The 16,921-nt window shown below is 45.0% G+C and overlaps 1 pseudogene; it reads left to right on the forward strand.

Annotated features, from left to right (window-relative positions):
• Window positions 1–950: 950 nt before the first annotated feature.
• Window positions 951–5,820, forward strand: LOC132424442 (uncharacterized; annotated as a pseudogene).
• The last annotated feature ends 11,101 nt before the right edge of the window (window positions 5,821–16,921 follow it).

The raw sequence follows: 16,921 nt of genomic DNA on the forward strand, positions 1-16,921 counted from the left end.
CCACAGTGGGAAGAACTCTAGGCTGAAGATTGGAAGTCATGGTACCCATTTAACCCACATTCAGGATTCTCACTTCATTATTTTCTCAGGCCCAAATCCCCACTGAGTCCAACAGTGAAACAAATTCCAACTCTAAACCATGTCAGTCTTTTTGAAAGCTTGTGAATAAATGGTGACAAAGAGGGGAAACTACAGGGGCTTCCCTGGTGGCGCAGTGGTTGAGAATCTGCCTGCTAATGCAGGGGACACGGGTTCGGGCCTGGTCTGGGAGGATCCCACATACCACGGAGCAACTAGGCCCGGGAGCCACAACTACGGGCCCGGGAGCCACAACTACGGGCCCGTGAGCCTGCGCGTCTGGAGCCTGTGCTCCGCAACAAGAGAGGCCGCGATAGTGAGAGGCCCGCGCACCACGATGAAAAGTGGCCCCCGCTTGCCACAACTAGAGAAAGCCCTCGCACAGAAACGAAGACCCAACACAGCAAAAATAAATAAATTTTAACTCCTACCCCCAACATCTTGTTAAAAAAAAAAAAAAAAAAGAGGGGAAACTACATGTTACAACATACACTCACTTTCTAGAAGTGAGGACATCTCTCTCCTGAGAATTCCATTCATCACAGCAACTGTCCCCCAACTTCTCTTCTATTGTAAAACCCCAGCCTGCTTCTCTTCCACTGAGTCTTTTCCTTTGTTCTGTGAATAGCTAATAGCCCCTCAAGGCTGCATCCCAATGAATGGAAGAAGCTAGGAGTTCTAGGGAGACAGGAGAAAAGTCAGGGGATTGCAGAGGGTAGAAAAGAGGCTTCAAGGAGGAGGTGGTCAACATCATCACAGCTTTTGGCAAGTGAATTAACCCCTTATGGCCTGAGTTTTTCTCCCTCTTCCTTTCTCCATAATAGCAGCCTCAATAATGCACTGTTCCAAACATTGTGTAGTTCTCTTACACGATGTCTCGACTAAGGATGGTCAATCTCTCACCAAAAGCTGTCCCTCCAGACTGGGTAGGCCTGGAAATGCATGGAAGATATCTGAGTCTTCTCAAACTGCTGGAACAAAATGCCACAGACTGGGTGGTTTAAAACAACAGAAATGTATTTCTCACTGTTATGGAAACTGGGAAGTCCAAAGTCTCAAGAACTGCAGGGTTTGGTTCCTGATGAAAGCGCTCATCTTGGCTTACAGTCCACCTTCTTGCTACGTTCTCACGAGAGAGAGAAAGCTCTCCGCTGTCCTTTATTAAGACACTAATCCTACTGGATTAGGGCCCCACTCTTTTTTCTTTTTTTAACATCGTTATTGGAGTATAGTTGCTTTACAATGGTGTGTTAGTTTCTGCTGTATAACAAAGTGAATCAGCTATACATATACATATATCCTCATATCTCCTCCCTCTTGCATCTCCCTCCCACCCTCCCTATCCCACCCCTCTAGGCGGTCACAAAGCACCGAGCTGATCTCCCTGTGCTATGCGGCTGCTTCCCACTAGCTATCTATTTTACTTTTGGTAGTGTATATATGTCCATGCCTCTCTCTCACTTTGTCCCAACTTACCCTTCCCCCTCCCTGTGTCCTCAAGTCCATTCACTACGTCTGAGTCTTTATTCCTGCCCTTCTCCTAGGTTCTTCAGAACCATTTTTCTTTTATTCCATATATATGTGTTAGCATATGGTATTTGTTTTCCTCTTTCTGACTTACTTCACTCTGTATGACAGACTCTAGGTCCATCCACCTCACTACAAATAACTCAATTTCGTTTCTTTTTATGGCTGAGTAATATTCCGTTGTATATATGTGCCACATCTCCTTTATCCATGCATCTGTCGATGGGCACCGAGGTTGCTTCCATGCCCTGGCTATTGTAAATAGAGCTGCAATGAACATTGTGGTGCGTGACTCTTTTTGAATTATGGTTTTCTCCAGGTATATGGAGGCCCCCATTCTTATGACCTTATTTGACTTTAATTACTCCCTTACTCCAAATGTAGTCACACTACAGGTTAGGGGTTCAATACATGAATTCGTAGGTGACACAATTCAGACCACAGCAGAAAGTCATAGCCAAGAAGAAAAGTGACCTTGTCAGTTATGAGGCAGTAAAGTCACACTCGTCCTCCCATCCTTCCACATAAACCAAAGAGCTCAGGCTTCCAGGGCACCATGGTCTCTAGCAGAAGAGGGATGAGGGGAGGGAAGAGAACCAAATCATGTTGGGTCACTCCCTTGTGAGTGTGCCTTTCTTCCAGCTAATTCTCACAGCAACCTCACCAGACACACTGTCCCATCTTACAACTGGGGAGACTGTCGCTGAGAGAGATAAGGTGACTTGCTTCTTCAGACTGTACTCATGGTCCCCGGCAGAGCTGGGATTTGAGTGCTTTTCACCACAGGTGTGAGGGGGCAGAAGCCCAAGCCCCCATCAGGGGCAAACCCCCCAGACTGGAGGGCCTAGCAAGCCCCACCAGGGTGTCTTCTCTGACCCGCAATTTCCTCACAGTAAAATGGAGCTAATGCTGCATCCACACGGTTGTTCTGAGGACTGAAGAAAATCACGGTGTGACGTGGCAGGCCCGAGTCTGCATTGAACCAGGCTGGTTCCCCTCCTCAACCTCCGTCTGAGAGCCCACACTGAGCTGGGAAGGCAGCTTCGCTGGAAATAACTAAGCATTTGTCAGCCCTCCACATGGAAGGTGATGGGACAAAATGAATGAAAACGAGATTCTTTTTACCCACCCAGCCAAAAAGCTTTGCCCTCCCAGTCAGGCAGATCTTCAAGTCAGGCGACGAGGTGGCGAGCCCCTTGGCAGGCTGCAGCACAGACGGCCACTGTCCCCACCACCTCAGAGCATTGGCCCCAGCCTTCAAGCTTCAGGCTTCAGCTCAGGCACTGGCCTCACCACCTCTCCGGTCTCAGGGACACCCTCAATACCTCCTCTGGCTCACGCCCCACATGCAATCTGTCCTGTTGCTCCTGCCTCAGCAGTGCCTCTGGGGTCAAGTCCTCTCTCCTCGTCAACCCTGTATGGCCTCACTTGGGGTCCCAAGCATCTCTCACCCGCATGCACTTCTCCGGCCCCCTTACAGTCTGACTGTTCCAGCCTTGGTTCCGTGCTGCTGCCAGGTGTCTTCCTGCCACACAGCCTCATCCCGTCACTGTCCTGCTTAAGCACATCCATCATCCTCCTTATGCATCCTCAGTTTTCACCCTCCACATGGGTAATCCTGCCATCCCAGGACCCTTTGGCTCTGTCTCCTTGCATGTGCTGTGCCCCCAACCCTGCCCCAAATGCCCCTCACCTTTCTTTCCCAGCAAGCTCCCCTTTGTTCCCCCAAGCAGCTCCCATGGCACTAGTCTAAGAAGCCTTCACTCGACTCCCTCAGCACCCTGCTGGTTTTCCCAGCATTTGGTTGACCATTTCCCATATTGCAGGGCAATCATCTGTATCTGCTTGTCTTCCCCACCGGACTGTGAGAGCCTGGAGAGCGAGGACCGTGCTTTATTTATCTTTCATCCCTAGTGCCTGACCAATAGATGCTCCGTAAGTGTTTGTTGACTGATAGAATGCATGAGGTCTCTGTTCCTTCTGTTGTGAATAAACATCTATACGGTACAGTTTACAGCCAACACTCAACTTACCCCAAAATTACCCAACTTAAACTTTTCTCTCTTGCCCCGTATTAACTCATCTTTCTGAAGGTTAACCCCTAGAAATCAACTTCATTCCACCCTTGTAGGCTCCATGCCGACTGGCCCACTGATTTCCCAACGCACCAGAAACTGCAGGCTCCACGCACAGCTGCCTCAGCTCTGTGGGTCCGCCTGTTGGATCTGTTTTGCCAGCAGGGACAGGGGTAGGAAAGAAGATGCACCTGGCTTCATGGCTCAGATCTGTTTTCTTGGATGTCCGGGATGCTGAGATGGTTAATAAGCACATCAGCCTCAGGATTCAGATACGCAGTTAATAAATCCTGAAAGAGATACAAATCAAAATCCTCCCGCAGAGCCTGCAGGCAAAACCTGTGCTTTCCCTAATCCTCCCTAGCCCCCAAGGATCACTTTCTACTCCACCGTGGCACGTGGGGTTAGGGCCAGACTGTAGGCAATACTAACCCCCTAGGAACGTACCAGCATCTCGGGCTGCAGAAGGTCCTCTTGGAGGTTTCCTAACTCTATGCAGAGTAGCCTAGCCAGAGAACAGGTCACAGCGCTGGAGATGGTGTGTCCTGTTCCAACGACAGCAGCATCTTCCTGCCACCATTTATATCTGAGCTTCCTACCAACCCAGCCTGGAGCCAAGAGCATACAAGTCAGGGTAAGGGCAGCCCTGTGGACCTGGTAAGTCTAGAAGCCCTGCTTTTGAAGACTGCTTTGCCCTTGGGGTTAACTCTTTTTTTTTTTCTGGAGCTGGTCTCTCTCAAACAAGGACTCTGCCCAGACTTTGGGAATTGGATGCCACATCAAGGCAGACACTAACGCCCAGCTGAGGTCATGATGCTCTGCCATCCACTTTGTTTCTCCCCAGGGGAAGGAGAAGCAGGAACAGCTGTGCTCCCAGAAGGGGGCCTCCCAGGAGATGGAGAAGCTGGATCCCAACATCTCAAAGGCAGAAAGATTCTGCTATTTCTCGGAGGACTACAAGCAAATCTACCTCCCTCGACCTACAGTATCATCTTCGTGCTAGGCCTCCCCCTGAATGGCACTGTTCTGTGACTCTCCTGGCACCAAACCCAGCGCTGGAGCTGTGCCACCATCGATCTGGTGAACCTGATGGTAGCCGACCTGCTTTATGTGCTGACACTGCCCTTCTTCATCATCACCTGCTCCCTGCGGGACAGATGGCCCTTCAGGGAGCTGCTCTGCAAGCTGGTGTGCTTCCTGTTCTACACCAACCTCTACAGCAGCTTCCTGCTGCTGACCTGCATCTCGGTGCACCGCTTCCTGGGCGTGTGCCACCCGCTACGTTTGCTGCCCTACCGGACCCGCCGGCATGTCCTGCTGGGCACCGCCGCCACGTGAGCCCTGGTGGCTCTCTAGCTGCTGCCCACGCTGGTCTTCTCCCAAACGGACTACATCAACGGCCAGATGGTCTGCCACGACATGACCAGCCCAGAGCATTTTGATCAGTTTTCCACCTATGGCATGGTCCTGATGTTGTCCTGTTTGTCTTTCCCTCCTTGGTCATCTTGGTGTGCTATTCGCTGATGGTCAGGAGCCTGACCAAGCCAAGGGAGACCCTCATGAGGGTGGGCAGCACGGCCCGGGCCAAGTCCCTCCAGACCACCCTGCTGGTGTGCGGCCTCTGTTTCGTGCCCTTCCGCATCACACGCTCCCTCTACGTCACGCTCCGCTTCCTACCTTCACAGAACTGCCAGCTCTTGACGGTGGCCAGCCTGGCCTACAAGATACGGAGGCCTCTGGTGAGCCTGAGCAGCTGCCTCAACCCAGTCCTGTACTTGCTGTCAGGTGGGAACAACAGAGTCAGGCTCTTCCAGGAACTGAGGCGTAACAAGGTGGGTGAGCACCCAGCTGGAGCCAAGGGAGAGAGACCCAGGGGTGGGCACATCTGGGTACTGTCAAGATGAAGTTCAGGGGGAAAGCTCCAAGACGTTGACAATGACTTGTTTGAACACAGTCATGTGCTATGGGACAGGGGCTCAGGATCTCCTAGTGGTGTCCTGCTAGAAAGGATTTTATATTGATGAGAGATTTTTAAATAAGAATGTTTGAAAGAGTCACCAACACAAAGGAAAACTTTCTTAATTTAATGAGAGCTGACATTTATCTCTTGTCATTCAGATCTCAGCTCAAACATCACCTCGTCCAAATCCACTCCTGCCACCCTAGCCAATGTTGGCCTCTCTCCCCCTAGCCCAGTCACTCTCTATTTCCCTATTTATTGTCTTTGTAACACTTACTAGTACCTAGACGTGTTCATTTTTTTTTTTATGGTCTCTTCCCCCTAAAATGTAGCCTCCAATAGGACAGGGACCTCTTCTGTCTGAGTGCTGTACCCCTAACACCAGCCTCCACAGCAGGGCCCAGCACATGGTGAGTGTGCAACAGACAGGGGCTGAGTGAGCGGGTGGATGGAGGCATGGATGGAGCCCTTGATATGTAAGAGCACTTTATGAGAAGTAACTCATTTAATCCTCACAACAGCTCTTGGAGACAGAAGCTACTGTTAGCCCCATTTACAGATCAGGAAACTGAAGCACAAAGCTTTAAGTAGCTTGTCAAAGGTCACCCAGCTGGAGAATGCTCAGATCATAGTGTTGGATGGAAGCCTTGAACCCAGGCACTGGCTCTGAAGCACACACCCCTAAGACTGAAGCAGATGGCCCAATCCAAACACTGATCAAGAGCTGGCTGACACTATGGAGAACAGTATGGAGGTTCCTTAAAATACTAAAAATAGAACTACCATATGACCCAGCAATCCCACTACTGGGCATATACCCTGAGAAAACCATAATTCAAAAAGAGTCATGTAGAAAATGTTCATTGCAGCTCTATTTACAATAGCCCGGAGATGGAAACAACCTAAGTGCCCATCATCGGATGAATGGATACAGAAGATGTGGCACATATACACAATGGAATATTACTCAGCCATAAAAAGAAACGAAATTGAGCTATTCGTAATGAGGTGGATAGACCTAGAGTCTGTCATACAGAGGGAAGTAAGTCAGAAAGAGGAAAACAAATACCGTATGCTAACACATATATATGGAATCTAAACAAAACAAAACAAATGGTTCTGAAGAACCTAGGGGCAGGACAGGAATAAAGATGCAGACATAGAGAATGGACTTGAGGACACGGGGAGGAGGAAGGGTAAGCTGGGACGAAGTCAGAGAGTGGCATGGACATATATATACACAGTACCAAATGTAAAATACATAGCTAGTGGGAAGCAGCCGCATAGCACAGGGAGATCAGCTCGGTGCTTTGTGACCGCCTAGAGGGGTGGGATAGGGAGGGTGGGAGGGAGACGCAAGAAGGAGGGGATATGGGGATATATGTATATGTATAGCTGATTCACTCTGTTGTACAGCAGAAACACAGCATTGTAAAGCAATTATATTCCAACCAAGATGTTAAAAAATAAAATTTAGGGTTTCCCTGGTGGTGCAGTGGTTGAGAGTCCGCCTGCCGATGCAGGGGACATGGGTTCGTGTCCTGGTCCAGGAAGATCCCACATGCCGCGGAGCGGCTGGGCCCGTGAGCCATGGCCGCTGAGCCTGCGCGTCCGAAGCCTGTGCTTCGCAACCGGAGAGGCCACAACAGTGAGAGGCCCGCATACCGCAAAAAAAAATAAAATAAAATTTTTAAAAAAGAGCTGGCCGAGTTTTCCTTGACAGCACCAGCTCGCTTGTTTACATAACTGCTGTTACCAGCAGACCACTGGGTATGCAGTAAGTGCTCTTTTCCTACACTTCTTAACCAGTGTTCTGGTTAAGGTCAGAAAAAGCTCTGCAGGGTAAAGTGGCTGTGTGGGTAACGATCCACCTTAATCTTATTTGAACATAATGTCTCAGTTCATGACAGAAACGTTTTACCACTGTCTTAAGTCATAATGTAATGTTCATCCTCTTAAAAAAAAAAAAATCCAAGGTAATCCAAAAAGAACCCCTTAAAAAAACACCTCTCATATTTAAACAATAATGATCTCCAAGGAGTTCTCAGATCTAAACATACATTAATAATTCATTATAATCTCCCTGTGAAGTGGTAGATAAGCCTTTTTCTTAAAAACCAAAGGGAAACCGGTCATTACGACCCCACTCTATTTACAGGAACTGTCAGAGTAAACCACGTACATATCTAAATTGTAAAATTTTATTCTAAACGTGCAGTTTATTGCTTTCAAGGGCACACAATAATTAGAAGTAGGCTAAGTGTTGCCTAGCGGAATTCCTCAGGATAATTAGTTTAATGAATAGGCAAGGATGTTTTCTAATTAGCAGGTCAGCTGTTTCTACATAAGTAAGTGCTTCTATAGTAGCTGAGAGAACTTAAAACTGTTTGCTCTTTTGAATATTCTCTCAGTTGTCTTGCTTATATTATTAATTTTTGTCCCTTTCTTCTCATCAACACACAGGGAAGATTCAGCTGACCTCCAGTCCTAAGTACCACCCCTTACAAGTTAGCAAGGTTTAACATTCCTGGAGAACTGGTACATAGGCTCCCCAGTAAAAGCTGAAAGCCATTCCACGTGCCACTGAGCCATTACCTCTTATGCCCACCAGCCTGCCGACCCTAGAAATGGAAAGAAAATTAATCCAGACTCTTCAGGATGCATCACCTTTATCTAAAAAGCAAGTGCTTTCAACCCCTGGCCAGAGTTTTCCAGCCTTCAGTCCTTGTTAACCTATGTGCTTGCAATTATTTCTCTGATCCACATAATGCTCATTTTGCTTCTGCAGAATCTTCTGACCTACTTAACAGCAAAGTATAAGCATCCACTTTTAACTTATTTCTCGATAGTTGGTATCAAAAAAGTTTAACTTAGTTGTCATCGTATCCTGGTTTTCAGGGATAGCTATCGCAAGAGACAAGAATCAAAGCAGCCTATTCCCTTTGAAGAAAGGGCCTTATTGAAAGGGGAGCTGGGAACCCACTGCCCAACAAAAGTCAAGGGGATACTCCTGACTCCCTTGTGGTTATCCAAAAGCTACCTACACAATGGGACAAGGAGACTTTAAGAAAAAAGTTCTTCCTGAATCTCCCCACTCAATGCCCACCACCCTGGTGAAAGCCAGCATCCTCAACTGTGTTGTCACCCTGGGCCCCGAGCATCTCGCATAAGCTGCCTGGCTGCTCGGACAGGTTAAAACAAAATGGAAGGTCAGCAAATATCATGTTCGAAATACCATGACTGGGGCAGTACTGGATGCAAATATAATGGCTATAGCCACCTACAAGTGTCAGGCACAGTGCCAGCCCGTGAGGAGGTTACAGACTGTTGGAGAAAAAAACCCAAAACATACAAACAACGGTATGAGCGCTAATTAACAACTTCAGCAGCTACAGAAAAAAAATCATGTCAGTTGTTGATTAATCAAAAACAAACCACACCGTCAGTATGAGGGAAGTTTCGGCAGGGGGCAGAGGCTGTGGGGACCATGAACGGCGTCATGAGTATGCTGAAGGCTGGGTGAAACTGCAATTATTAGAATTTCCCAAGCACTGGAGAGAACGGAAAATTTGTGTGGGGACCAATGGTTGGTTCCTGAAGGGTAGGAGGTGGAGACAATGCTGGGAGGTGGGCTGGAGTGTGATCACGAAGTGCCGCCCCAAAGCTGGCCAAAGAACCGCTCCTCAAGGCACGGGAACCCCCCAGGGGCATTTGGGCAGGAGGGTGATGGGATCAAAGCTGTGACTTAGAAACTTAATCTGGCAGCCATTGTGTTTAGAGAAGAGAAACAAAATGTCACAGCAGGCTTCTGTGAGATCTCCTAATTGGCCCTCCTTCCCTTCAAAACCAGCCTACACACCACCTACAGCTTTTCTTTTAAAGGACATTTTTCATAGATCACACTCTCCCTATTTCTGTCCATTCCCTCTCCCTATATCCTTACTTCTAATAGGATAAAGCCCAGATTTCTCATGCTGGTCTACCAGATCCATCACAGTCCAGTTCCAGCTAAACTTTTCAACTCACAGGTCTCCCACCATACCATGTGGACTTCCACCTCTCACATGTTTACCATGGGGCCACCATTTACCACTCAACACCCTCCCCCAAACCTTCTCCACATGCCTAGGGACTCATCTTTCCCAGATCTTGGGCTCTACTTCCTCTGATCTCACAGTGCACTGCTGACTCACCCACTGGGCCTATCACCTTGGAGTTGACAATGGGCTCCTTTATCATTCAGGTCTATTTTGTCTCCCCTTCTACTCCATTTATCAATCTATAGACTATGGCATCCTAGCAACATTCTGAACATGGTGGACACTCAGTAAGCAATGGTGATGCTGACAATAAAGAGGGGGAAGAGGAAGGTGATTACCATTTACAGGGGACCACTGCAGTGATCCAAGTGTACAGATAATGGGCATGAGTAGAACTAAAAAGATTTTAAAACATATTGGAAAGAATGAAGACCTAAATGGGAAGGAAATCCAAAAAAGAGGGGATGTATGTATACGTATAGCTGATTCACTTTGCTGTACAGTAGAAACTAACACAACAGTGTAAAGCAACTATACTCCAATAAAAATTAAAAATAAAATAAAATGTGGTCATAGAAACAAAGAATGAAGAGAAATGAAATAAATTATTGAGACATGGGTGGTAAGGGAGACAGAACAAAAATGACTCTGAGACTCCAAGCCTGAGGAATCAAAAAGAATGATCAACTAGCACCTAGCACGCGATGGGCACTCAACAGTTACTGGGGAAAGAAAAAGGAAGGAAGGAGGGAGGTGACGAGCCTGTGTATCATGAGGGAGAGTTCAGGCAAGTTAAACGTGAGCTGCTAGTGAGGCCTCAAGTTGGAAATGTAGGATGGAGGTTCAGAGACAGCTTAGGCTCAAGTCCTGGGTTTAGAGTTATCTGTCCAGGCAACTATTCAAAGCTGCAGATGGAAATTACATCTCTAAGGAAGAGAAAGAACAGAGGACCTAGGAGATACAGGAACCATTAAAAAAAGTCCTTCCAGGGAACACAGGGACAGGAGGTAGTGCTGGATAACAGAGCATTGGAAAATCAAACGAGGGCACAGTTTTAAGAAAGAGAGTAGTCAAGGGTATCACATGAAACAGACTAGTCGAAGAAGAATGAACAGCTTTCTCTCAGCAAATAGCTCAAATGCCACCTCTTCCAAGAAGCCTACCCTGAACACCCATAAGAAGGCTCTTTCCTTCTCTGACCCTTCATCCACATCTATTAAGGCACATCTCCCTTCTACCAAGTATGAGCAGCATTATTTAAGTCCCCTTATTTCCCCTCCTGCAGGATCTAACAGAGGCTTGAATATATGGGTACTCGCTAAATTTCTGTGGAGTACTCCTGTACTCCTGCGTATGCTTTTCTGGAATTACTGCCTGAACCCAGTTTATGAATGTGTGCCTATAAAACTAAATCACAAATCATTTGGGATTTATTTGTTCTCACACTCACCAACTGCAATTCAAAGCAATTCCAGAACACACAACACCTGTAAGCATTCTCACTTTTTAGCCCATATTTCAAGGACAGTAAAGACGGAAAATTTTTCACAAAGTCGTTTGCAATTAAACATAACCTAAGCTTATAAAGTTATGTATTCCCATTGTCTTTTACTTTCTTGTAAACAAACCAAATCTCTTGCAATTTCTCAACTTCTTGTTTTGTTGAGGTTTTTTGTTCGTTTGTTTTTAATGTACCAAACAACTTCAAAGGTAACCACCTCAAAAACAATTCCATGATAAGCAGAACTTATGTTCCTGCAGCAAGCTGTAGCTGGGCATTTTTATAGCGGTTAAATCACGAACAAAAAGCAAAAAGTGCCACTTAGAAAATTAAAGAATCAGAGTCTGAGAATGCTCCATTCTGCAAGTAGAAAAACACATTAGCCACAAGACCTTTAGAAAGCCTTAACCCAACAATCAAAGACACAGCCGCTGAACACTCCTTATGTTCTCTCTTCTTTTATAGCCTAGTTTCTTGTGAGAATAGGCTACATTTTTTATTGCAATTTCTACCTTGAATTCATATGCCAAATCATTATGAGCCGGCTGCTGCCCATCCCACCATCCCACTCCATTGAAATTGCTCTCAACAACACACCAATGGCTTTCCAGTTACAAATTGAACTGTCAGGGCCTATCCTGCTTGAGCTTCCATGGCATTTGTCACTGTCACCCACTCCCTTCTTAAACTCTTGCTTCCATAGAATGCACTCTCCTGCTTCTCTTCACACCTCTTTCTACTCCAGCCCCGTTAAGTGTGGTTGGGTGGGCCCAGAGCTCTGTCCTTGGCACTCTCTACTCTATCCTCACACTCCTCCTGGGCGATCTCACTGACTCCCTGATGGACCCACTGATGACTCCCAAACCTCTCTCCAGGGAAATCCTCTTGCATTTCAAACCCATGCTTCTGTCCATACAGCAGTCCCTTGGGCACTGAAAGTTCCACAACGCCAAAACTGAAATCACCTTCCTCCCAAACCTGATTTCTTTTTTTTGAACATCTCTATTGGAGTATAATTGCTTTACAATGGTGTGTTACTTTCTGCTGTATAACAAAGTGAAGCAGCTATACATATACATATGTACCCATATCTCTTCCCTCTTGCGTCTCCCTCCCTCCCACCCTCCCTATCCCACCCCTCTAGGTGGTCACAAAGCACCGAGCTGATCTCCTTGTGCCATGCAGCTGCTTCCCACTAGCTATCTATTTTACATTTGATAGTGTATATATGCCCATGCTACTCTCACTTCGTCCCAGCTTACCCTTCCCTCTCCCTGTGTCCTCAAGTCCATTTTCTACGTCTGCATCTTTATTCCTGTCCTGCCCCTAGGTTCTTCAGAACTGTTTTTTTTTTTTTTTTAGATTCCATACATATGTGTTAGCATATGGTATTTGTTTTCCTCTTTCTGACTTGTTTCACTCTGTATGACAGACTCTAGGTCTATCCACCTCACTACAAATAACTCAATATCATTTCTTTTTATGGCTGAGTAATATTCCATTGTATATATGTGCCACATCTTCTGTATCCACTCATCTGTTGTTGGACACTTAGGTTGCTTCCGTGTCCTGGCTATTGTAAATCGTGCTGCAATGAACATTGTAGTACATGACTCTTTTTGAATTATGGTTTTCTCAGGGTGTATGCCCAGGAGTGGGATTGCTGGGTCGTATGGTAGTTCTATTTTTAGTTTTTTAAGGAACCTCCATACTGTTCTCCACAATGGCTGCATCAATTTACATTCCCACCAACAGTGCAAGAGGGTTCCCTTTTCTCCACACCCTCTCCAGCATTTATTGTTTGTAGATTTTTTGATGATGGCCATTCCGACCGTGTGAGGTGATACCTCATTGTGGTTTTGACTTGCATTTCTCTAATGATTAATGATGTTGAGCATCCTTTCATGTGTTTGTTGGCAATCTGTATATCTTCTTAGGAGAAATGTCTATTTAGGTCTCTGCCCATTTTTGGTGGGTTGTTTTTTAGATATTGAGCTGCATGCCTGTATATTTTGGAGATTAATGCTTTGTCAGTTGCTTCATTTGCAAATATTTTCTCCCATTCTGAGGGTTGTCTTTTCGTCTTGTTTATGGTTTCCTTTGCTGTGCAAAAGCTTTTAAGTTTCATTAGGTCCCATTTGTTTATTTTTGTTTTTATTTCCCTTTCTCTAGGAGGTGGGTCAAAAAGGATCTTGCTGTGATTTATGCATTCTGCCTATGTTTTCCTCTAAGAGTTTTATAGTGTCTGGCCTTACAGTTAGGTCTCTAATCCATCTGGAGTTTATTTTTGTGTATGGAGTTAGGGAGTGCTCTAGTTTCATTCTTTTCCATGTAGCTGTCCAGTTTTCCCAGCACCACTTATTGAAGAGGCTGTCTTTTCTCCATTGATGGCCCACCTCCAGGTCCACCTCCCCACCACCTCCAAGTCCCAGGCCAGGCTTCCTGCTGCTCATATAGGCCCTGTTCCCCTTGTAGCTGATTGTCTCATCCCAGCTCTCCCAGCCCTGCTGCTGCCAGCTCAAACCCACACTCTCTCCTCTCCCTCTCATCCTCTTCCTACCTCACTCCATCAACCGTTTGACCACCTCTTGTCCACTGTAGCCTGCAAAATCTGGGCTCCATTGGGGTGGGGAAGCGGGAGAGGGATTCGCCTCTTGTCCTGATACTTTCATTCACTCAGGGCAGATAGGGTCTGCTTTGAGTGGTTAAAAACTACCTGAACGTGATAAGACACAGACCCTGGAAATAATCAGATTTTCCTTGGGAAACTGAACCAGCCTCAATATTTGGGGAGGAGCAGGGGGGAGGGGGTTGGAATGAGCCTGGCAAGAAGCTTGAAACTCTCACCAGCCCACAATTTTGGCTGTTCCTGAACAACCCACTGTATCCTAGAAATGTCCGAGCATGCTTCATTTGCTTGCCAAGGCCCAAAGGAATCTGAACGTGATCCTAAGAGGGCCCATCCTGACCAAGCCATCAACTGAATGCAAGGAATGGATAGCTATTTCTCTAGACAATGTTTTAGGTCATCCCTCAATGAATACATATCTAACATATGGCAATTAACCATACTTATATGATTCATAAATTAAGAACATGAGTGGCAGAAGGAACTCTAGTGATATTCCATTTTGCTAATCAGGAAATGGAAGCACAGAAAGCTAGTACCCTACTAAATCTTTGGAGACAGCACCGAAAGCAATCCCCTTCAAAAAACCAAAAAAGACAAACTCCTAAAAAGTAGATGCAAATCCCAAATGGAATACCTCATAAGTCCACTGATTTTCATTACACAACTGATTTGCAGTCAAACTTATGCGGGAAAAAAAATCAGTCCAGGGAGCAGAGTAAGTTGGGCAGGGTCGCTGCCAAGAAGTGGGACTGATAAAGATTCACCAAGAAGAGGCCACGTTCACTTCAGTGCATGACCATATATAAGAACACCTCAAGGGTATAAGTACTAATGATTTTGTAGTAAGTCTGGCTGTCTGTCCTGCCTGTATGATGTCAAGAACTTTTCAGTATTTCTTACAAAACACCGAAGTTTTCCCCATTGCCTTCAAGGCAGCAAATCTCTGCTCAGAGCTCCAAGAACCTGCAAATGGCAGAAGCCAAGGGGGCTGAGGCTGAGGCCAAGTCATTCCAGAAATCATGGACAGCTTGCAGACAACTTGAAGCTGCTCTCTGCTACCACTGGGTCCAAAATATAAGTGCCTTTATCCCCCATTTTCTATTGTTTTTTTCACCTGTGGTTCCCTTCACATTCAATTTCCTTCCTGTCAATGCAAATTCTGTTTCTCACTCAGGGTCTGTTTAACTCTCACCTACATTCCGAAACTTCTTTGGAAAACACTACTTGTTACCTCCGTCCCTTCTGAACACTAACTACCACTTTCTTCAAACAGTAGCACTTAAATTTCTGTTGAATTTGGTTCTTTGTGAGTTTTTTTAAACTCTTATTATACAGTAAGTATTTACTGTTGAAAAATTAGAAAATACAAATAAGCAAAACAAAAGTCAGCACCCAGAGACATTTAGGTACATATCCTTCAGACATGTTTGTGTTTGTTTTTACAAAAACAACAGCACTCTGAATCTTCCACATAATAATGCCACCATTCCACGTCAATATGCTCTCTAATGAAACCACGTAAAGACTGCTCAATCTTCCACTTTAAGCAAATCATACAACATACCTAACAAATGGTCGTTTCCTATTTTAGGCTGTTACGAACAACCTTGCAATGAAGATACTGCCTTAAAATATATTTATGTGTATTATTTGTCTGATGGTTTCCTTAAATTATTAGAAATGGAAGTGCTAAGTCAAAAGACATGCGGCCCACCACCATCCTGCTTTTTAGGTCTTTTTATTCATAGTGCCAATTTATCCTCCAAAAAGCTTATTCCAAATTACTCTCCATTTTATTTATCCATCATTCAAAAAATATTTATTTTGTGCCTAATTTGCACTAGGCTCTATCAACACAATCATTATCAACATGACAGACACAGTTCCTGCCCTCATGGAGCTTACAACTTAAAGGAAGAGACAGAGACCCCACATACCTCATCACAAATTCTTCATTATAAGCAGAGGTAAGCTTAGAAGGAAAAGTTCAGGGTTTTTCGAAGATCACAGGAATTTTAGAAGAACCTGATAGAGCCTGAAGGGTCCGGAAGAGCTTCCACAGGAAGAATGGTTCTGAGTTGGACCTAAAGTTTTCTGTTGTAAATCCTGTGAAACCAGGTTGTAGAGAACCCTGGATAAAATATTCTAAGCAAAGGGAGCAGCATGGACAAAGCCCGTGAGAAGGGAAGGAACATGACCAATTTGAAAAAATGTAAGCAGCTCACTGTAGCTGAGGCACAGAGAGATAGTGAAAAGAGTAAGGCAGGGCCAGACCACACAAGCCCTCCACAGCAGCAAACTTTTCCCAGCTGGTAAGGCCAAATTTCAATAGCCATGGGCCAGAACAGTCATACGGCAGTCAAAGCCTAGAGAACTAACCACTGAATAATGACACAATAAACTCTAAACCAGAAAAATGGATGTAAATCAACTTACCCTGAATAAGGAATGCACTTTCAAGCTGCTCTAGAACTTTTAAACTTACAATGTTAGGCCACGTACTTTCAAACACTATAATCAGCTAAATACATAAAATAGTTGCTGTCTAAAGTATCTGCATGTCCACAGAAAGCAAAACACATAAATTCCTTGACTTTAATACGTAATATGACAAGACTAAGTCAACTAAAAAGTGTTTAAGTTTGTCAGAAAAATTTCATATCTGTATTTTATTTAATGCAAAAAACATAAATGTTACTCAAGATCCTAGTCTGGAGAAAAAAACTACTCCCATAATCTTTCAATGACTGTAATTAGTCAAATTCTCTTTATTCCAACTTAGATTTTCTTATAGAGATAATTTTCCACATAAATAAGAGTTAAAATCAGTGTTTTAATATTTTTTTAAATAAAAAGTTAAAAGACATCAAGTATTCCTTTTGCAGTGTTTTTATTTATCCTTGTAGATATGCAATTATCATAATTTACAGGACGTTTTTTAGTAATTAATTGGACTATAAGAAAAACCGTACAGAAAGTTTGTACCACAAAATTATGTCCCTAAGGGATCAGGGTTCTCAGTAACAGAGAAATAAAGAAGTTCAAAAGGGTCACTGCTCAGCAACCTCTGGTAACTAAAGAGAGCAGAACACAATCTGCTATTTGTGG

This window comes from Delphinus delphis, chromosome 4 (assembly GCF_949987515.2).
Source record: "Delphinus delphis chromosome 4, mDelDel1.2, whole genome shotgun sequence".
Taxonomy (NCBI): domain Eukaryota; kingdom Metazoa; phylum Chordata; class Mammalia; order Artiodactyla; family Delphinidae; genus Delphinus; species Delphinus delphis.